Genomic DNA, 24,562 nt, shown 5'->3' on the forward strand with positions numbered 1-24,562 from the left:
GTGTGTTGCTATTCTAAGTCCTTGGCTTGGCAGAAGCATAACTTGATTGCCCTGGTAATGATCTGCATTAGGTCCATTATTGTAAACTATAAAACTCAGCAGTGAATGGACTCAATCTTGTTAATATCGATTTCCTTCATGTTAAAAGCATTCGGAAGAAATATAAGGGGGAAATAGCCCTGAGAGAAAGAGAGAGAGGGAGAGAGATATTCTGACGCACTGCACCAAAGAGAATGTGTATCTAATCTGACACCTAGCAGTCCCGCCTAATGTTTGATAGGACTTAAGTGGATCACTCCTGCCCTTGGAAAAGTAGCCCTTGTGTGCTAAAATAAAAGGTACAGGAAAAACTGTACCACTTTACGTTTCAGCTCGGTAATAAAATGGTAATAAAATGGTAAAAACTATGTATTTACTAGGTAATTAGCTAGTAATTACCATTAGTTTCCATTAGTAGTTACCATGTTGTTTCCCCCCAATCCTGTCCTGACATCCGAACCAGCCCATGGTTGTTACCTGGAAGCAGAGATGGTCATTTCTATGTAATAACGCTGAATCAGTGTTGGAAAATGCAACTTTACCTGTTTCTCATTAGTTATACTGTTATATTCCTTCCCCATAACAAACATAACATAACATAACAGTGACATAAATTATGTCCTTGCAAAGTGACACAAAATTGCTATGACTGACAAACAAAGCCCAGTTCATAATTAGGTTCTGTATTGACTAAAAATATAGGTAAAATATATGACTAATGATGGATATGACAAGCGACATTCAGTGACATGCTGTAAGCCCCCCCACCACACACACACACACATTTTTTCTTGATGAAGACACAAAATGAATACATCCACCAAAAATGTACAAAAAGTTAAACCAAAAATGTAGGAAGAGTTAAAAGGGCAATCAACATTTAAAACAAAAACAAAGCGTTCTCCTCACCCGTTTCAGTTAAAAGCTGTGGGATGGGGCTGGAGAAGTGTAACCACTCTCAAACACATAGACAGAGCTATGGGTGCAAGGACTGACCATCCATGATATTAATATTATAGTTGTAACCATGTTTTGAGGCTATAAAGTATTTGTTTACATTTATTGTGTTTACAAACATTGGAGTAAAGCAATCTTATATTTTGGGTTCTGATGGGGTCCGACAGTTGAACTAAGGTCATGAGGCATTAATAAGTTATATTCATCAGGAATCAATGGGTACATATCATTACTCTATAAGCCAAAACATGGATGTAGCAACTACCCCTTTAAGCAATATACTTTTTTTTATGTGTAGGCTATTTACATTAACCCCCTATAACCTAGGAAAATGTGAGAATGTAATTGGGACTACCTCAAATTATTTCAGGGTCAAACATTGGATGTTAGCTAACCTTTTATTTAATTTGGGGCTGGATGTTTCAGAAAATAGCAGTTAAATATATATGTTTTAAAGCAAAATACATCTCCAGCTTGAGCTTCCCCTCTCCCCATGATTATCTAGCTACATCAGCACCACCAACCTTGTCAGAAAATGTTTGAACGACCCCTGAGAAAAGGTAGTTACTAGCTAGCTAATATGAATTGCATCACAGGGTATACAACTATTTTTAGCAAACAACAATAGAAAATATTTATGAAATGTACATCTAGGATGTGGGCCGAAGCAACGTATCTGCTTTAGTTTTCGAGATGATCGGTCTCTGGCGAGGGAGAAGCTGGTTTTTACATATTGTGTATATTTATTTATTCTGATCATATTTCGGTTGGCAATGTCAATTCTTGCGATTTCTTTCAAAATATTTACTTCTGTGTTCACTAGCTGGACAGGAAAACGCTGCCAAGTACTAAACAGTAAACCAATTAAAATGTGTGTACTATCCAGGTACCATTTCTGCTGATCACGCCAATCACCTTCTCCCCACACTGACTATTCATGGTTTGCACGTTTCACCACACTATTGTTTTGAATGTTCATTTTAGGACTAAACCCTGCTGAGCATTCTAGTCAATGCAGTCGCAATGGGTGCTGATGAAAATGTAGTCTAAAGTGCCTTACAGTGGCTCGGGAAAACGGTGACATTTCAAAAGGAAGCAAATAATCAGTAGGACAAGCTTTGTCATCATTGTGATGTCTCCAATTTGATTTTAGATCCAGTATAACTTTAGCTAGCTAACATTGAGGGGAGAGCACCGAAATGTTTACTACCTAACATTAGCATTGCTAGATCTTGGCAACATTGCAATATCTCTAACGTAAACTTGACGACATCATAATGATGGCAAAGTTGTTTTCTACTAATTATTTCTCTACTTTAGCAATGTCATTGTATTTCCAGGCCACTATAGAGTACATTTTACGAAACGGTCAGTAGCCCCCATTCAGAAAGATTTGGCATTAACCATCAGTCAGACATCAATATGCTGTGACATCTGTAGAACGTTGACAACAATGTTAACGATTCAACCAAGTGACGGAGGTGAAACCCATGAATACGAACGTATCCAAACCAAAAACCAAGGATTACATGCAATATCCACACTGGGCTAAAGGCTAGAGCTACCGCTTACAAGGAACGGGACATGGATATGGACGCATACAAGAAAGCCCGCTATGACCTCCGACGAGACATAAAAATGCAAAATGACAATATAGGAGGAAGGTGAAATCCTATTACACCGGCTCCGAAGCTCGTCGTATTTGTATTTGTATGTATTAAGGATCCCCATTAGCTGCTGCCAAGGCAGCAGCTACTCCTCCTGGGGTCCTGCAACATTAAGGCAGTTATGTGGCAGGGCTTGCAGACAATAACTGATTACAAGGGGAAACCCAGCTGTTAGATACCCAGTGATACAGAACTCCCAAACTAGCTAAATGCCTTGCGTGAACGCTTTTGTACTTGCGCCACACAGAGGACTTCGTCTCAAATGTCGGTAGCACCAGGGATATGTCCTGGGAGCTGCATTGCGTCGACATCTGCGAAGTTGTTGACATAGTGAACGATTCGCTAAATGTCCTCATAGGACAGCACCGTTTACTAGCAAGACGACCACCATACCTCTGCTTCCTTGGAGCCACACCATGTTCCTTGTAGAACTTTATCACCACAGTCAGCTTTTTGTAGAAATTCTGAAACCAGAAAAACAAATTTTTAAAACATGCCTTTTATATATGCCGAAAGGAACAATGTATTCTCAGCTCTTTTGTTTATATTCATGATACATCCTTCTACTCATTCTTTCTTAAATGTGACACATTTTAGGAAACTAGGCGTATGTCGCACTTTACTACTTCCTAGGAGAGGCATTTGAACGTAAACATATATTTTTAATCAAAATGCATTTTTGGGCAGAAATACCTGCTGGACCGTGAACTTTCATGTGCCTTAATAACAAATGTGTATGCCATCTGTAAATATGAATTGTTAAATTACAAGCCTAGTTGGTTTAGCTACGGAAAAAGACAGGAACCTTCCCGCTAGACATGATTTGCTGAGATAATGGATGGGCTGGACATGCCGAGAGATGAGTTTGGATTGGTCTGCCATGTAGCACACTTCTGTCTACAATAAAGGGCTGCTCAGTATGTGTAGGTAATCCTAACACAGCTTTATTGAAAGATAACTGCCAAAGTGTTGCTCTCAAATTTCTGGAGGGCAGAGTTTTGAAATCAATGGAATGCCCAGTGGTATGATAGCTAGGGAGATGGAGAAAATTCTGGTATTTGATTGCAAATATGTGGAGGGAGTCAAAGAACACACAGAAGGCTGTTGTATAAAACAACACTCTCCGGATTACATCTTCAAACGAAGGGCGACCATGGCATCCTTGACAGAGAGGGAGAAGCATTTATCCATGCATACGGATGAGCGAGTCTAGCTAGCTACATTTCCAGAAATTATATTTTTCCAATTTAGTCAGAAAGTCATTTTCATTGCAAGTTAAAATGTATTGATAGCTAGCTAGCTAATGTTAGCTGGTTGGCTTTCTAGCTAACGTTACGTGTATGATTTGTGAAGTAATATTATTCGTATCTCAGAGCTATTTGCATTGCTAGTTATAGCCTAATGTTAGCTAGTTAGCTAACATTGCATCTAGTTGGTTAGCTACCTGCAGATTCATGCAGGGTAGTAATGTTATGAGTTGGGATTATGGTTCATTGTTTAGTTAGCTAGCTACATGTCTAAACAAAAGACTCCACTATGCAAGGTACCATTTCACTGTACCGTTTACACCTTCTGTATTCTGTGCATGTGACAAATAAACTTTGATTTGATAGTGTGTGTTTACCAGAGATGATAATGTGAAGAACAACATGACTTGCATCAAAATAAAATTAGGATTTAACTTTAGGCCAATGAGACAGTGTCCAAGTTCAAAAATTCTCCAGTAGAATGCCCTGCTTTTATTTCATCATACTCACAAACGTAAGCTATTTTCTTTAATTAGCTTGCCATTAACTTGTAAATAATGATCTTGTGTGAGTTTATTTTCCTGTAGTAATTAATACAAATGAGCTAAAGTTAAGAAGTGGTCAGCTATATGATGTGGCCATTATTTGAACTGGCTAGCCAGCTAACTTAACATTAGCTAGCTAGCTAACAAGCTAGAAACTAACCAAAACATTGTTTAGAAAGTTGCTTTTAGTTGTCTGGTTTGCTAGATACTAAAGTCATTTTTAAACGGATGGGTTTATTGGTGTTAAAATAAAACCAGTTATGCTATTTTGGACCACCAGGCAGATGATGCTGAATGCATGTAGACAAATAAGAGCTCTCCAGTAAGTACAAAAACATTCAAGGGCCATTTTCTCAAAACGTATCAACTTTCAAAGCAGAATTACTTTCCCATTGTTCCTCAACTGCAGTGTATGATATACAATTTTCTAGCTCTGAGTTCCTACTTTTATCCAATGTAAAAAACACAATTTCAAATGTTGCTACATAAGACTGAATTGAGCCGGTCGGTCACAAATACCTCATATCCTCTTTAATACTGTTGCAGCCCCAATAATAACAGAAAACATTAAGTTGTATTACTCTAAAGAAAACTTCGTACGAACTTGAATGTTTCTCTGCAAATATTTGGCTATCAAGGATATATGATGTCCTCTGCTGTTTCCTTTCTTTTTGTTTGCCTCTCTCTCTCTCTCTCTCTCTCTCTCTCTCTCTCTCTCTCTCTCTCTCTCTCTCTCTCTCTCTCTCAATTCAATTTCAATTCAATTTAAGGGCTTTATTGGCATGGGAAACGTGTGTTAACATTGCCAAAGCAAGTGAAGTAGATAGTAAACAAAAGTGAAATAAACAATAAATATTAACAGTAAACATTACACTCAGAAGTTTCAAAAGAATAAAGACATTTCAAATGTCATATTATCTATATATACAGTGTTGTAACAATGTGCAAATAGTTAAAGTACAAATGGGAAAATAAATAAACATAAATATGCGTTGTATTTACAATGGTGTTTGTTCTTCACTGGTTGCCCTTTTCTTGTGGCAACAGGTCACAAATCTTGCAGCTGTGATGGCACACTGTGGTTTTTCACCTAGTAGATAAGGGAGTTTATCAAAATTGGGTTTGTTTTCGAATTCTTTGTGGATCGCTGTAATCTGAGGGAAATATGTGTCTCTAATATGGTCATACATTTGGCAGGAGGTTAGGAAGTGCAGCTCAGTTTCCACCTCATTTTGTGGGCAGTGTGCACATAGCCTGTCTTCTCTTGAGAGCCAGGTCTGCCTACGGCGGCCTTTCTCAATAGCAAGGCCATGCTCACTGAGTCTGTACATAGTCAAAGCTTTCCTTAAGTTTGGGTCAGTCACAGTGGTCAGGTATTCTGCCACTGTGTACTCTCTGTTTAGGGCCAAATAGCATTCTAGTTTGCTCTGTTTTTTTGTTTGTTCTTTCCAATGTGTCAAGTAATTCTCTTTTTGTTTTCTCATGATTTGGTTGGGTCTAATTGTGTTGTTGTTGTTGTTGTTGTTGTCCTGGGGCTGTGTGGGGTCTGTTTGTGTTTGTGAACAGAGGCCCAGGACAAGCTTACTTAGGGGACTCTTCTCCAAGTTCATCTCTCTGTAGGTGATGGCTTTGTTATGGAAGGTTTGGGAATCACTTCCTTTTAAGTGGTTATAGAATTTAACGGCTCTTTTCTGGATTTTGATAATTAGCGGGTATTGGCCTAATTCTGCTCTGCATGCATTATTTGGTGTTTTACGTTGTACACGGAGGATGTTTTTGCAGAATTCTGCATGCAGAGTCTCAATTTGGTGTTTGTCCCATTTTGTGAATTCTTGGTTGGTGAGCGGACCCCAGACCTCAGAACCATAAAGGGCAATGGGTTCTATAACTGATTCAAGTATTTTTAGCCAGATCCTAATTCTCTCTCTCTCTCTCTCTCTCTCTCTCTCTCTCTCTCTCTCTCTCTCTCTCTCTCTCTCTCTCTCTCTCTCTCTCTCTCTCTCTCTCTCTGCAGCTGTAGTTTTTAAACCTCCATTCTAGCATACATGACACACACATCTTTCTATTTACATGCTTTTACTTGGTTTATATGCAAATTATATGATTTAATGTTTCTTTAAGCCTGCAGCTAGTTACTTAAAATGAGACATATGACCATGCCAAAACATGATTTAAAAAAATACAATTTAATTCACAGACAGAGAGATAGCTAATGAAACATTAGCTTACTGAGCATGCAAATTGACATTTACAGTAACTGGCTAGGCTAGTCAAACTGTAACATTGGCTATCTTTCAATAAATTGGCTAAGTGGTCAACGGAGTTACCTCTTCATACGATCAGGACAATTCACATTGCATGCTGCATATTTCAAGTGCACATGAAAACAGATATTCATCTTATTTCATTATTTGGGAGCTAGCTATACATGTACGTTCCTTTTCATCACAGACAGAAAGCAGCTCAAGTTTTCGTGTGAGGCTGTGTTAACATCTTAGATAGAAGAAGGCCATTGGCTGCCTTCATCACGAGAGGTACAGCATATACGGGAGATCTGAGTGGTTTCAAGTTTAGCAGTAAAGGCACATTTGCCTGAGCTTACAGCATTGAAATATACTTTTTATGAGAAACTGTGCAATAATTAAAGGTTCCAAAATGTTATAGTAACTGTCATACACAAATAAATTATCTCCTCCCTCGACGGGGATCGATCAACTTCACGTTTTTCAGCTTCGGCCCACCACCTAATGAACGCTTATCTGTTCTATACTTTTTAAACTTTTTAGCGAGCACACGTCAATACAGAGCTAGATAGCTAGCCAGTTACCTGTTCACAGCAAGAAGTCAAAGCAGCAGACTGAGGAGAGAGAGAGTGCATGCTCTGTTGATCTGACATTCCTGTAGATCAAATCAATCTATCATCGAGCAATTGTCAACTACAAAAGACACTGCAGAAATGAAAAATAACAAAGAGCAACGAACAGGGAATTTCTGTGAAATTTAAGAGTGGTGAATTTATATTGTAATATTGTATTTCATGTCTGTCGCTCTGTGATGACATCAAATGCACTCTCCGCTCTCTCTCCACTGCAGACTGCTTGCTGAGAAGAGGTAGCTATTTACAGGACGAGTGCTCTGGTGTATTTTCATTTAAAAAGTGTAGCTAGAACATAGACATGTTCATGTACGTTTCATGAATCCTTTCCTAATGTTGTTCTGATATTTGCGAACTAAAGGTAATGAGATGGTATTGTGTAATATATACAGTATATATATATATATATATATATATATATATATATATATATATATATATATATATATGTATATATATATACTGCAATGTGAATTGTTCCTGAAATGCAATAAAGTATAAATCCACTGGGCACACACTGGTTGAATCAAGTTTGTTTCAATGCAATTACATTGAACCAACCTAGAATAGATGTTAAATTGATGTCTGTGCTCAGTGATGCAATTATAGATTGGCTAGCTATTTAGCAAGCTAACATTAGCTACCAGCAGGGTGTTACTACCCACTGGGCACAGACATAATTTTAACATCTATGTGTGAGGGCACATGCAGGAGGCATGCAGACAGACCAAGTGCCAGTCAACAATAGACCTGCACAGTGCAAAGAATTGAATATATTTTTGTAGCTACCTATTATATTACATGTTAGTTAACTAGCTAGTAGCTACCTTTTTTTCAGGGGTCTTTACCTATTTTTCTGACAAGGTGGGTGGTGCTGATGTAGCTAGCTAAGCGTGGGGAGAGGGGAAGCTCAAGCTGGAGATTTATTTTGCATTTTCTAAACCTCTGTAACTGCCATTTCCTGAAACCCACAGCCCAAAACGGCACCCGTGCGGGATTAAAACACATCCCCATCAAAATCTCTGTGTTTAATTTAGTTAATCAGTACCTGATATGACGTATTTTATACAGGATTTGTCAATGTGACTGATATGGTGTTGCATAGGATTTTTGAGGATGAGGACATTCCATTTATTTCTGTCACTGGTGGGTGCCAGAAGGTTTGCATGCCAAAAAAGACTGGGGGGGGCACTGGTGTTAATCTTAGAAGGAGTACGTGATGGAATAACCTGACTAGGGTGCAAGACGATACCATATAGGGCAGGGTTCTTCAATTCCGGTCCTGGAGGGCCGAAACACCTCTGTTTTTCATCCTCTCCTTCTAATCAGGGGCTAATTCAGACCTGGGACACCAGGTGAGTGCAATTAACTACCAGGTAGAAATAAAAAACAGAAATGTTTCGGCCCTCCAGGACCGGAATTGAAGAACCCTGATATAGGGTGATACTATTGTGTGACACTCAATAATGGTTGGCAACTGTTGGCTAGAATTAGCTTGTAAAGCAGTATATCAACTTGATATTTTGTAAGCCTATCATTCAGATAACGAGGGGCAACTCGGTACAGTATCTATTAAATACTTTTATCAACTCTGTTTAACTAGTGTTTAACTATTTTCTAGCATCCTGAATTCCTCAATACCAGAAAACTAATCATAAGAGTACCAGTCAAACGTTTGAACACACCTACTCATTCAAGGGTTTTTCTTTATTTTTATTATTTTCTACATTGTAGAATAATAGTGAAGCAAAACTATGAAATAACATATGGAATCATGTAGTAACCAAAAAAGTGTGAAACAAATCAAAATATATTTGAGATTCTTCAAATAGCCACCCTTTGCCTTGATGACAGCTTTGCACATTCTTGGCATTCTCTCAACCAGCTTCATGAGTGTCACTAGTGTCAGTGGGTCGAAGTCAGGTGCAGGACACAGAACTCAATGAAAACGTACTTTACTGATAAGTAAAGAAACAAATACAAAATACCTCCACACAGGGAGGAGCATACCCGCTCACCAAACGACACACGAAACGAAATAACAAACACGCACAAAACACAATGGGAGCCACCGGGTTAAATAGGGAAGGAGTAATTACACGATGGGAAACAGGTGTGTGACAATCAGACAACAACAGGTAAAACATAGAAACATAGAACATAGATCGGCAGTAGCTAGTATTCCGGTGACGACGAACGCCGAAGCCTGCCCGACCAAGGAGGAGGGGCAGCCTCGGCAGAATCTGTGACAATGAGGTAGTCAATCTGGAACATTTCAAGAACTTTGAACGTTTCTTTATGTGCAGTCGCAAAAACCATCAAGCGCTATGATGAAACTGGCTCTCATGAGGACCACCACAGGAATGGAAGACCCAGAGTTACCTCTGCTGCAGAGGATAAGTTCATTAGAGTTACCAGCCTCAGAAATTGCAGCTCAAATAAATGCTTCACAGAGTTCAAGTCACAGACACATCTACAAACTATCAGCCTCAAGGAAATCACACTACAAACTATCAGCCTCAAGCACTTAAGGAGATCCCGAATATCATGGATACATTAGAACTAGTGGATATATGGAGGCTGAAAAAACCTGACCTAGTGAGATATACATGGAGGAGGCTTAATCAAGCTAGCCGTCTTGATTACTTCCTGGTATCATTCTTGCTAGCATCAAAACAAAAAAAAAAAAGTATTAATAGGAGACCGAATGCGATCGGACCACCATCTAATTGGCCTCCATAGAAATCGTAGAGAATTTCCACGTGGACGGGGATATTGGAAATGTAATCAAAGCCTACTGGATGACAATTTGTTCTTAACTATGACAAAATAATTCATAATTGACTTTTTCTGCACAACATACAGTTGAAGTCGGAAGTTTACATACACCTTAGCCAATTACATTTAAGCTCAGTTTTTCACAATTCCTGACATTTAATCCTAGTAAAAATTCCCTGTCTTAGGTCAGTTAGGATCACCACTTTATTTAAAAGAATTGAAATATCAGAATAATAGTAGAGAGAATTATTTATTTCAGTTTTTATTTCTTTCATCACATTCCCAGTGGGTCAGAAGTTTACATACACTCAATTAGTATTTAGTAGCATTGCCTTTAAATTGTTTAACCTGGGTCAAACGTTTCAGGTAGCCTTCCACAAGCTTCCCACAATAATTTGGGTGAATTTTGTCCCATTCCTCCAGACAGGGTTGGTGTAACTGAGTCAGGTTTGTAGGCCTCCTTGCTCGCACACGCCTTTTCAGTTCTGCCCACACATTTTCTATAGGATTGAGGTCAGGGCTTTGTGATGGCCACTCCAATACATTTATATTATAGTCATTTAGCAGATGCTATTATCCAGAGCGACTTACATTTAGTGAGTGCATACATTTTTTTTTCATACTGGTCCCCCGTGGGAATCGAACCCAAAACCCTGGCGTTGCAAGCGCCATGCTCTACCAACTGAGCTACACAGTACTACACAATACTTTGACTTTGTTGTCCTTAAGCCATTTTGCCACAACTATGGAAGTATGCTTGGGGTTCATTGTCCATTTGGAAGACGCATTTCGACCAAGCTTTAACTTCCTGACTGATGTTTTGAGATGTTGCTTCAATATATCCACATAATTTTACATCCTCATGATGCCATCTATTTTGTGAAGTGCACCAGTCCCTCCTGCAGCAAAGCACCCCCACAGCATGATGCTGCCACCCCCATGCTTCACGGTTGGGATGGTGTTCCTTGGCTTGCAAGCAACCCCCTTTTCCCTCCAAACATAACGATGGTCATTATGGCCAAACAGTTCTATTTTTGTTTCATCAGACAAGAGGACAATTCTCCAAAAATTACGATCTTTGTCCTCATGTGCTGTTGCAAACGTAGTCTGGCTTTTTTTATGGCGGTTTTGGAGCAGTGGCTTCTTCCAGAAGATGCTGGAGGAAACAGGTATAAAAGTATCTATGTCCACAGTAAAACAAGTCCTATATCGACATAACCTGAAAGGCCGCTCAGCAAGGAAGAAGCCACTGCTCCAAAACCGCCATAAAAAAGCCAGACTATGGTTTGCAACTGCACATGGGGACAAAGATCGTACTTTTTGGAGAAATGTCCTCTGGTCTGATGAAAAAAAAATAGAAATGTTTGGCCATAATGACCATCGTTAGTTTTGGAGGAAAAAGGGGGTCGCTTCCAAGCCGAAGAACACCATATCAACCGTGAAGCACGGGGGTGGCAGCATCATGCTGTGGGGGTGCTTTGCTGCAGGAGGGACTGGTGCACTTCACAAAATAGTAGGCATCATGAGGAAGGAAAATTATGTGGATATGTTGAAGCAACATCTCAAGACATCAGTCAGGAAGTTAAAGCTTGGTCGCAAATGGGGTCTTCCAAATGGACAATGACCCCAAGCATACTTCCAAAGTTGTGGCAAAATGGCTTAAGGACAACAAAGTCAAGGTATTGGAGTGGCCATCACAAAGCCCTGACCTCAATCCTATAGAGAATGTGTGGTCAGAACTGAAAAAGCATGTGCGAGCAAGGAGGCCTACAACCTGACTCAGTTACACCAGCTCTGTCAGGAGGAATGGGCCAAAATTCACCCAACCTATTGTGGGAAGCTTGTGGAAAGCTACCCGAAACGTTTGACCCAAGTTAAACAATTTAAACGCAATGCTACCAAATACTAATTGAGGGTATGTAAACTTCCGACTTCAACTGTGTATGGGGTATACAACAATCTCAGCCGTGTAGATTTTGCTGCGAATAGACAGAATCACTAGATTATTTAATCAGTTTTTTCCCAAATGTAGCTTGTTTCTGGTCAAAGCTTCAGGAATGGTTAAAAAAATCACAACATTCACTTAAAATTGACCTTACAAATAGCAGTGTTGGGCAATTTGGAAAGCCATGGTCAGTCAATAAATAATATAATAATACTCGTAGGAAAGGTTTTCATCTTTAGCTCACAATCTGTGGATACTATACGATTAGAAAGGTTCAAAATGAATGTAAAACATAACAGCACAATTGAAAAATATATGGCACATGGAAACCAAACGAGGGTGGTCTATTTAGATAGGTGGGATGGGCTGAGAGAGGCTGAGGAGTGGGATTAAATAACTTATGGTCGGTTAATGTATTATTGTTATGTGATTTCTGTATATAAAAGTACCATGTATGTAACATGTGTATGTCAAATGTATATGTCAAATGTATGTACTGTATATGTAGCAGAAAAGCTGTAAAAGAAAACTAAATCTGACCGTGCTTTCCTGTCAATTAATTTCAGGTCTGTATCAGCAGGTACCCCCCACAAATGACATGTTAACGAAGACATAAATATGTGAAGATATACTCGAGGACCAGCAGTGGAGGATTCAAACTCACAGCCACCATATGCCAACACCATGGATAGATCACTTTTGTGGATCATGCCACCACTCTGGGCTAGCAGTAGTGGGTAAATTACTGCTATTTGACAACATTACGAGAGTCATCGCCTTTGACTTTTACAATGTCTGAATACAAGGTTCCATGTTATATAATCCTCCTACTTTTTTCAGTCAAAGTTAAATGGATGAGCAAAAACGTGTAATTTAGACATATGTGAAAACCTTTTAGAATGTTGTATGATGTCAGTAGCCTAGTCAAGGAAGCATCATGCTCAAATACATTGCTCAAAAAAATTAAGGGAACACTAAAATAACACATCCTAGATCTGAATGAATGAAATAATCTTATTAAATACTTTTTTTCTTTACATAGTTGAATGTGCTGACAACAAAATCACACTAAAATTATCAATGGAAATCAAATTGATCAACCCATGGAGGTCTGGATTTGGAGTCACCCTCAAAATTAAAGTGGAAACCACACTACAGGCTGATCCAACTTTGATGTAATGTCCTTAAAACAAGTCAAATTGAGGCTCAGTAGTGTGTGTGGCCTCCACGTGCCTGTATGACCTCCCTACAACGCCTGGGCATGCTCCTGATGAGGTGGCGGATGGTCTCCTGAGGGATCTCCTCCCAGACCTGGACTAAAGCATCCGCCAACTCCTGGACAGTCTGTGGTGCAACGTGGTGTTGGTGGATGGAGCGAGACATGATGTCCCAGATGTGCTCAATTGGATTCAGGTCTGGGGAATGGGCGGGCCAGTCCATAGCATCAATGCCTTCCTCTTGCAGGAACTGCTGACACACTCCAGCCACATGATGTCTAGAATTGTCTTGCATTAGGAACCCAGGGCCAACCGCACCAGCATATGGTCTCACAAGGGGTCTGAGGATCTCATCTCGGTACCTAATGGCAGTCAGGCTACCTCTGGCGAGCACATGGAGGGCTGTGCGGCCCCCCAAAGAAATGCCACCCCACACCATGACTGACCCACCGCCAAATCGGTCATGCTGGAGGATGTTGAAGGCAGCAGAACGTTCTCCACGGCGTCTCCAGACTCTGTCACATCTGTCACATGTGCTCAGTTTTAACCTGCTTTCATCTGTGAAGAGCACAGGGCGCCAGTGGCGAATTTGCCAATCTTGGTGTTCTCTGGCAAATGCCAAACGTCCTGCACGGTGTTGGGCTGTAAGCACAACCCCCACCTGTGGACGTCGGGCCCTCATACCACCCTAATGGAGTGTGTTTCTGACCGTTTGAGCAGACACATGCACATTTGTGGCCTGCTGGAGGTCATTTTGCAGGGCTCTGGCAGTGCTCCTCCTGCTCCTCCTTGCACAAAGGCGGAGGTAGCAGTCCTGCTGCTGGGTTGTTGCCCTCCTACGGCCTCCTCCACATCTCCTGATGTACTGGCCTGTCTCCTGGTAGCGCCTCCATGCTCTGGACACTACGCTGACAGACACAGCAAACCTTCTTGCCACAGCTCGCATTGATGTGCCATCCTGGATGAGCTGCACTACCTGAGCCACTTGTGTGGGTTGTAGACTCTGTCTCATGCTACCACTAGAGTGAAAGCACCGCCAGCATTCAAAAGTGATCAAAACATCAGCCAGGAAGCATAGGAACTGAGAAGTGGTCTGTGGTCACCACCTGCAAAACCAGTCCTTTATTGGAGGTGTCTTGCTAATTGCCTATAATTTCCACCTGTTGTCTATTCCATTTGCACAACAGCATGTGAAATTTATTGTCAATCAGTGTTGCTTCCTAAGTGGACAGTTTGATTTCCCAGAAGTGTGATTGACTTGGAGTTACATTGTGTTGTTTAAGTGTTCCCTTTATTTTTTTGAGCAGTATATATTAGCACACTCCACTTACTGTAGACCATGGGTAACAAATTAAACCAAGCAGTTAGATGGTTTAACAATCTGCTTCTGATGGCCAAATTGACCTGTTGAACACATGTGATTGGATGATGGCACTACCATTTAAGGTCTCTGATAGGTTGATTCCTTATTTTGTTACCAGATATAATTTTCTGCCCAGCTGGCCTCAACATTGTGGCATCGTGGTTTAAACCATGTCTAAGCAAAAGTTCATAAGAATGGCCCCATTTGGGTTAAATCAAAAAGTGAGCTAAGATACTGCCTAATTGACAGTATTTGATCCTGAAATAATTTTAGGTGGTCCCAATGACATCCTCAAATTTTTGGGGAATATCTGGGTTAACATAAATAGCCTACACATAAAAAGAAAAAAATAGCTTGCTTAAAGGGGCAATCTGCAGTTGCTACATCCATGTTTTGGCTTTTAAATTAACCCAATTAATCCCACTGTAACGCCGGGGCATTTTGGACTTCTAAACCCTTTCAAACATTGTGTGTTTGAGCTACATACTTCTGGGTTGTACCATTGGAGTCTATGTGTGTCACGGTTTCGGCCGAGGCTGCCTCTCTTCCTTGCTTGGGCAGGCTTCGGCGTTCGTCGTCTCCGGAATACTAGCTGCCACCGTTGCATGTTTCTATGTTCGTTTACTTTTGTCTGATTGTTGTTACACCTGTTATCGTTTAGTGTAATTAGTGTCCTATAAGTTCTCGTTGTGTTTGTTCATTGTTGTGTGTGATTGCTTTATGTCTGTCGTGCGTTGCTGGACGTGTATACTATATTGCTCGGTTGAGCTATTCTCCACTGTGTTGGAGCGTTTGACGCACCTGTGTAGTGCGCCCGTTTTGTTTTGTCGCCTACGTGCGGAGTTTCGCCTTCGGGCAAGTTTGTTCATTTTTCCTTGTGGATTTTCACTAAAGTATTTTGGACTGTACTTCAGTGTCCTGCGCCTGATTCCACCACCACACCCACCTACAGCATCACTGACAAAATCACACACCACATCGAATGTAGTCAGCAGGAGCCACAGCAGCACAGGAGACGCTGGAGGACAGGATCCGCGAGCAGAATGACCAGATCCTGCGGATGGGGGCTGCCTTGCAGGAGGTGATTACCACCATCCGAGGCTGGGAGACCCGAGGGACACCTCCACCGCCATCTTCCCTGCCCTTACCATCGGCCAGCCAGCCCATTCCCACGCCGGAACCCAGAGGAGTTCGACTCTCGCTCCCGAGGGCCTACGATGGGACCGCTGCCGGGTGTCAGGGATTCCTTCTCCAGGTGGAGCTTTACCTGGCCACCGTGCACCCGGCGCCCTCGGGACACGAGAGCGTGTCCGCCCTGATCTCCTGCCTCTCCGGCAAGGCGTTGGAATGGGCCAACGCAGAGTGGAGCAGAATAGACGCTAACACCATTACATACAATGAGTTCTCCCGCCGCTTTAGGGCGGTGTTCGACTATCCCCCGGAGGGGAAAGCGGCGGGGGAGCGTCTGTTCTACCTCCGGCAGGGGAAGAGGAGTGCCCAGGAGTTCGCCTTGGAATTCCGTACTCTAGCGGCGGATGCAGGGTGGAATGAGCGGGCCCTCATCGATCACTACAGATGTAGTCTACGTGAGGACGTCTGTAGGGAGCTAGCCTGTAGGGACACCAGTCTCTCGTTCGACCAGTTGGTCGACATGTCCATCAGGCTGGATACCCTGCTGGCCACCCGCGGACGTCCCGAGGGGGGTCCGTCCATTTCACCCTCCAGCGTCTCCGAGCCGTGCCCCATGGAGCTCGGGGGCGCTGGCGCTAGAGAGAGGAGGGGTCGGCTTACGAGGGGGTCCATCTCCTGCACCAACTGTGGTCGGGGAGGACACACCGCGGCTAGGTGCTGGGGATGGCCTCCTAGGGGAGAAGACGACAGGTCCCGCACTGGGGAGTCTTTCCAGGTGAGTAGGCGCCCCGCTCACCCAGAGCTCTCTGCTGCACACTTCTGTATACCTGTGCGTTTTCCACAGGTAGCACCTCATTCCCAGCATAAGGCGCTGGTAGATTCAGGCGCGGCTGGGAATTTTGTTGATAAGAAATTTTGTTTAGCATTAGGGATTCCCCTTCTCCCTGTTGACGTCCCCTTCCCCGTTCATGCCCTAGATAGCCGTCCGTTGGGCGCGGGCTTGATCAGGGAGGTCACGGCGCCACTTAGGATGTGTGCGCAGGGGAGTCATCAGGAGATGATCCAGCTATTTCTGATCGACTCGCCTGCGTATCCGGTGGTGCTGGGCATGCCCTGGTTGAGTACCCATAACCCATCTATTTCGTGGCAGGAGAGGGCTCTGATGGAGTGGTCTGCCCAGTGTGTGGGTCGATGTGTAGGCGTTTCCGTAGGGGCTACCTCGGTGGAGAGTCCAAACCAGGTGCCCGCATTACACGTTCCCCCTGAGTATGAGGATTTGGCTATTGTGTTCAGTAAGTCGAGGGCGACGCAGTTGCCTCCCCATAGGCAGGGGGATTGTGCGATAGACCTCCAGGCAGGAGCTGCGCTCCCACGGAGCCATGTGTATCCTCTGTCTCAGGAGGAGAAGAGAGCTATGGAGACTTACATAGACGAATCTCTGAGACAAGGATACATACGGCCTTCCACTTCCCCTGCGTCCTCGAGTTTCTTTTTTGTGAAGAAAAAGGATGGTGGGTTACGCCCGTGCATAGATTACTGTGGTCTCAATCAGATCACGGTGAAGTACAGTTATCCACTCCCGCTGATTGCGACCATGACGGAGTCATTGCACGGGGCGCGGTTCTTCACTAAATTAGATCTCAGGAGCGCGTACAACTTGGTGCGCATTAGGGAGGGCGATGAATGGAAGACAGCCTTTAGGACCACCTCGGGCCATTACGAGTATCTTGTCATGCCATACGGGTTGATGAACGCTCCTTCAGTTTTCCAATCATTCGTGGATGAGATCTTTAGGGACATGCAGGGGCAGGGGGTGGTCGTGTACATAGATTACATTCTCGTGTACTCGCCTACCCGGGTCGAGCATGTGGCCCTGGTGCGCCGAGTGTTGCGGAGGCTGTTGGAGCACGACCTGTATGTCAAGGCAGAGAAGTGTCTGTTTTTCCAGGAGTCGGTCTCCTTTTTGGGTTATCAGTTGTCTGCGTCAGGGGTGAAGATGGAGGTAGACCGGGTGTCAGCCGTGCGTAATTGGCAAACGCCAACCACTGTGAAGGAGGTGCAGCAGTTTTTGGGGTTTGCGAATTACTACCGGAGGTTTATCCGGGGTTTTGGACAGGTGGCAGCTCCCATAACGTCTCTTTTGAACGGGGGTCCGGTGCGTCTGCAGTGGTTAGCCGAGGCGGACAGGGCGTTTAGGAGGCTGAAGGACCTGTTTACCTCGGCCCCGGTGCTGGCGCATCCGGATCCCTCTTTACCATTTCAGGTAGAGGTGGACGCGTCATAGGCCGGTATTGGAGCCGTGCTTTCGCAACGGTCCGGCGCGCCACCTAAACTCCGCCCCTGTGCTTTTTTTTCCAAGAAGCTCAGTCCGGCGGAGCGAAATTATGACGTAGGGGACAGGGAGCTGTTAGCCGTGGTACAGGCCCTAAAGGTGTGGAGGCACTGGCTTGAGGGGGCTCAACACCCTTTCCTCATTTTGACGGACCACCGTAACCTGGAGTACATCCGGGCAGCGAGGAGGCTGAACCCTCGCCAGGCAAGATGGAATATGTTTTTGACTCGGTTCACCTTTAAGATCACGTACATCCCTGGGTCACAGAACGGTAAGGCAGATGCACTGTCTCGGCAGTATGACACGGAGGAGAGGTCCATGGAGCCCACGCCCATACTGCCGGAGTCTTGTCTGGTGGCACCGGTAGTGTGGGAGGTCGATACTGAAATCGAGCGGGCGTTACGCACCGACCCTAGTCCACCTCAATGCCCGGAGGGTCGGAAGTACGTTCCGCTCGAGGTTCGGGATCGATTGATCTATTGGGCTCACACGTCACCCTCCTCTGGACACCCTGGTATCGGTCAGACAATGCACTGTCTTAGTGCCAAGTACTGGTGGCCCACGTTGGCGAGGGATGTGAGGGTTTATGTTTCCTCCTGCTCGGTGTGCGCCCAGTGTAAGGCGCCTAGACATCTGCCTAGGGGTAAGTTACTGCCCCTGCCCGTTCCACAACGACCATGGTCGCACCTCTCGGTGGATTTCCTCACTGACCTTCCTCCTTCACAGGGGAATACCACTATACTGGTCGTTGTGGACCGGTTTTCTAAGGCCTGTCGTTTGCTCCCTATGCCGGGCCTTCCTACTGCCCTGCAAACTGCCAAAGCACTATTCACCCATGTGTTCCGGCACTACGGGGTACCCGAGGATATCGTGTCTGATCGAGGTCCCCAATTTACCTCCAGAGTCTGGAGAGCCTTTATGGAGCGGTTGGGGGTCTCGGTGAGCCTCACCTCGGGTTACCACCCGGAGAGTAATTGGCAGGTGGAACGTGTGAACCAGGATGTGGGTAGGTTTCTTAGAACATACTGCCAGGACCGGCTGGAGGAGTGGGCAAGGTACGTTCCCTGGGCCGAGATGGCCCAGAATTCCCTACGCCATTCCTCCACTAACCTAACCCCTTTTCAATGTGTGTTAGGTTACCAGCCGGTTCTGGCACCTTGGCAGCAGAGCCAGATCGAGGCTCCTGCGGTGGATGAGTGGGTGCGGCGCTCGGAGGAGACATGGAACGCTGCACACGTCCACCTGCAGCGGGCCCTCCGTCGTCATAAGGCGAGCGCCGATCTCCACCGCAGTGAGGGACCGGTGTACGCACCTGGTGATCGAGTCTGGCTTTCTACCAGAAACCTGCCCCTCCGCCTGCCCTGCCGGAAGCTGGGTCGGCGGTTTGTAGGGCCATTTAAAGTCCTGAGAAGATTGAACGAGGTGTGTTACAAATTACTACTATCTGTTGAGTATAAAAGTATTAACCCCTCGTTCCATGTGTCTCTTCTCAGGCCGGTGGTAGCTGGCCCACTCCAAGAAAGTGAGATCAGGGAGACTCCTCCGCCCCCATTGGACATCGAGGGGGCACCGGCGTACTCCGTGCGGTCCATCTTGGATTCGAGACGTCGGATGGGGGGTCTCCAATATCTAGTGGAGTGGGAGGGGTACGGCCCGGAGGAACGGTGCTGGGTGCCAAGGAGAGACATTTTAGACCCGTCTCTCCTGACGGAATTCCATCGTGGGCACCCGACGCGCCCTGCTCCGCGTCCTCCTGGTCGTCCCCGAGGCCGGAGTCGGCGCACGTCTGGAGCCGCGCGTCAAGGGGGGGGGTACTGTCACGGTTTCGGCCGAGGCTGCCTCTCTTCCTTGCTCGGGCAGGCTTCGGCGTTCGTCATCTCCGGAATACTAGCTGCCACCGTTGCATGTTTCTATGTTCGTTTACTTTTGTCTGATTGTTGTTACACCTGTTATCGTTTAGTGTAATTAGTGTCCTATAAGTTCTCGTTGTGTTTGTTCATTGTTGTGTGTGATTGCTTTATGTCTGTCGTGCGTTGCTGGACGTGTATACTATATTGCTCGGTTGAGCTATTCTCCACTGTTTTGGAGCGTTTGACGCACCTGTGTAGTGCGCCCGTTTTGTTTTGTCGCCTACGTGCGGAGTTTCGCCTTCGGGCAAGTTTGTTCATTTTTCCTTGTGGATTTTCACTAAAGTATTTTGGACTGTACTTCGGTGTCCTGCGCCTGATTCCACCACCACACCCACCTACAGCATCACTGACAATGTGGTTAACGGGGGCTGAGCTAAAGCGGTGTTTGTGAGACAAGGTTGGATTCCAAAGGGGACCGGGGCTGGGTCTATTTACAAAAATGTCTGTAGAGTACAAACTATTAAAAGCTACATTATCTATGAAAAGCTGAGATTCTCACGAATATGCACATGTAAAATGCTATGCTGTATGGTGCTCACAAGTTACACAAGACTCGTTAGAAGGTGAAGGGTTCTTCTACACTGAACAAAAATATAAACTCAACATGCAACAATTTCAAAGATTTTACTGATTTACAAATCAGTCAATTAAAATAAATTCATTCGGCCCTAATCCAGCTTTTCCCAAAGTCGGTGCACCAAGAGGTGCACATTTTGGTTTTTGCCCTAGCATTACACAGCTTATTCAAATAATCATGATTAGTTGATTATTTGAAGTGTAGTGCTAGGGAAAACACCAAAATATGCTCCCCTTGGGGTCCCGAGGACCGAGTTTGGGAAGCCCTGCCCTAATCTATGGATTTCACATGACTGGGAATACAGATATGCACCTGTTGGTCACAGATAACTTTTAAAAAAGGTAGGGGCGTGGATCAGAAAACCAGTCAGTATCTGATGTGACCACCATTTGCTTCATGCAGCGTGACACATCTCCTTGACATAGAGTGATCAGGCTGTTGATTTTGGACTTTGAAATGTTGTCCCACTCCTCTTCAGTGGCTGTGCGAAGTTGCTGGATATTGGCGGGAACTGGAACACGCTGTCGTACGCGTCAATCCAGAGCATCTCAAACATGCTCAATTGGTGACATGTCTGGTGAGTATGCAGACCATGGAATAACTTTGAAATGTTCAGCTTTCAGGAATTGTACAGATCTTGCGACATGGGGCCCTGTGCAATATCATGCTGAAACATGAGGTGATGATGGCGGATGAATGGCACAACAATGGGCCTCTGGATCTCGTCATGGTATCTCTGTGCATTCAAATTGCCATCGATGAAATACATTTGTTTGTTGTCCGTAGCATATGCCTGCACATACCACAACCCCACTACCACCATAGGGCACTCTGTTCACAACGTTGACATCAGAAAACTGCTTGCCCACATACAGACGCAATACACGCTGTCTGCATCTGCCCGGTACAGTTGAAACCGGGATTCATCCGCGAAGACCACACTTCTCCAGTGTGCCAGTGGCCATCGAAGGTGAGCATTTGCCCGCTGAAGTCGGTTACAATGCCAAACTGCAGTCAGGTCAAGACCCTGGTGAGGACAACGAGAATGCAGATGAGCTTCCCTGAGACGGTTTTTGACAGTTTGTGCAGAAATGTTTCGGTTGTGCAAACCCACAGTTTCATCAGCTGTCCAGGTGGCTGGTCTCAGAAGATCCAGCAGGTGAAGAAGCCGGATATGGAGGTCCTGGGCTGGCGTGGTTACACATGGTCAGTGGTTGTGAGGCTGGTTGGACCTACTGCCAAATTCTCTAAAACAACGGTGTAGGCGGATTATGGTAGAAAAATTAACATTCCGTTCTCTGACAGCAGCTCTGGTGGACATTCCTGTAGTCAACATGCCAATTGACACGCTCCCTCAAAACTTGAAACATCTGTGGCATTTGGGGCACCACGGAAGAAGTTGTTTAACGAGTTACCATCTCCCGGATTAAACTCTTAAAAGATATATATGTTATACATCGATAACAGTCACTTATTAAATAATTCCCTCTTATCAATCTCATTCTGAACGTTGCATAATCCTTGAACCTGCAAGAACCCTAACCCTATTGATGAATCAGCAATATACAAATTGGCTTAATTATTTATTTACTAATAAAATAAATAATAACACAATACAAACACACACACACACACATAGGTTATTCATTACTAACGTAATACAATGAAAACAGGTTCCTAGTGGACTGGACTAACATTAGCATGAATGCTTGGGTAGTGGAGGGGTCAGAATGGAAGGGAGAGACAGAGATTCAAACTATTGTAGTTACTTTGGAAACTACGCTCACAGTAATCATAATACTTATGCACCCTAATAATCGCTCATTCGGATTAGTAATGCAACATGTATTTATGTGTTGATGTTCTCGATAGTTGAGTTGAGGATGTAGGACTCTGGTTTGCCCACCAGAGATCTCAATGTCCTTGGTAGAGTTTCTGGTCGTAGTTGTGGTTAGAATGGATACTTCAGATTTTTATTTATTTGATTTCACCTTTATTTAACCAGGTAAGCCAGTTGAGAACAATTCTCATTTACAACTGCGACCTGGCCAAGATAAAGCAAAACAGTGCGATAAAAACAACAACAATATAGACTTACATATGGAATAAACAAAACGTACAGTCAATAACACAATAGAAAATGTATATACAGTGTGTGCAAATGTAGTATGTTATGGAGGTAAGGGAATAAATAGGCCATAGTGCAAAATAATTACAATTTTGTATTAACACTGGAGTGATACAGTGCCTTGCAAAAGTATTCATCCCCTTTGGCGTTTTTCCTATTTTGTTGCATTACAACCTGTAATTTAAATTGAATTTTATTTAGATTTCATGTAATGGACATACACAAAATAGTCAAAATTGGTGAAGTGGAATGAAAAAAATAACTTGTTAAAAAGAATTCTAAAGAATAAATAATGGAAAAGTGGTGCGTGCATATGTATTCACCCCCTTTGCTATGAAGCCCCCAAATAAGATCTGGTGCAACCAATTACCTTCAGAAGTCACATAATTAGTTAAATAAAGTCCACCTGTGTGCAATCTAAGTGTCACATGATCTGTCACATGATCTCATTATATATACACCTGTTCTGAAAGGCCCCAGAGTCTGCAACACCACTAAGCAAGGGACACCACCAAGCAAGCGGCACCATGAAGACCAAGGATCTCTCTAAACAGGTCAGGGACAGAGTTGTGGAAAAGTACAGATCAGGGTTAGGTTATGAAAAAATATCAGAAACTTTGAACATCCCACGGAGCACCATTAAATCCATTATTAAAAAATGTAAAGAATATGGCACCACAACAAACCTGCAAAGAGAGGGCCTCCCACCAAAACTCACAGACCAGGCAAGAAGGGCATTAATCAGAGAGGCAACAAAGAGACCAAAGATAACCCTGAAGGAGCTGCAAAGCTCCACAGCAGAGATTGGAGTATCTGTCCATAGGACCACTTTAAGCCGTACACTCCACAGAGCTGGGCTTTACAGAAAAGTGGCCAGAAAAAAGCCATTGCTTAAAGAAAAAAATAAGCAAAAACGTTTGGTGTTCGCCAAAAGGCATGTGGGAGGCTCCCCAAACATATGGAAGAAGGTATGAGATGAGACAGAAATTGAGCTTTTTGGCCATCAAGGAAAACAGTATGTCTAGCGCAAACCCAACACCTCTCAACACCCCGAGAACACCATCCCCAGATTGAAGCATGGTGGTGGCAGCATCATGCTGTGGGGATGTTTTTCGTCGGCAGGGACTGGGAAACTGGTCAGAATTGAAGGAATGATGGATGGCGCTAAATACAGGGACGGAGGTTCACCTTCCAGCAGGACGGAGGTTCACCTTCCAGCAGGACAATGACCCTAAGCATACTGCTAAAGCAACGCTCGAGTGGGTTAAGGGGAAACATTTAAATGTCTTGGAATGGCCTAGTCAAAGCCCAGAACTCAATCAAATTGAGAATCTGTGATATGACTTAAAGATTGCTGTACACCAGCAGAACCCATCCAACTTGAAGGAGCTGGAGCAGTTTTGCCTTGAAGAATGGGCAAAAATCCCAGTGGCTAGATATGCCAAGCTTATAGAGACATACCCCAAGAGACTTGCATCTGTAATTGCTGCAAAAGGTGGCTCTACAAAGTATTGACTTAGGGGGGGTGAATAGTTATGCACGCTCAAGTTCAGTTTTTTTGTGTTATTTCTGTTTATGGTAGGCATGTTGTGTAAATCAAATGATACTAAACCCCAAAAAATCAATTTTAATTCCAGGTTGTAAGGCAACAATATAGGAAAAATGTCAAGGGGGGTGAATACTTTCACAAGCCACTGTACATGTAGGATACATTTAGATGGGGTCTACTAATAAATGAAAATGGAGAACGAGGTGAAAAAAAAAGTATCCCATATTTGTCAGTTGACCAGTAGACCCCATCTTCCTTTCAAAGTTCCATCTTCCAACACTTTACCCAGTAAGTGGTAGAAT

The sequence above is a fragment of the Coregonus lavaretus genome (genome assembly GCF_964263955.1).
Source record: "Coregonus lavaretus genome assembly, chromosome: 39".
NCBI lineage: Eukaryota > Metazoa > Chordata > Actinopteri > Salmoniformes > Salmonidae > Coregonus > Coregonus lavaretus.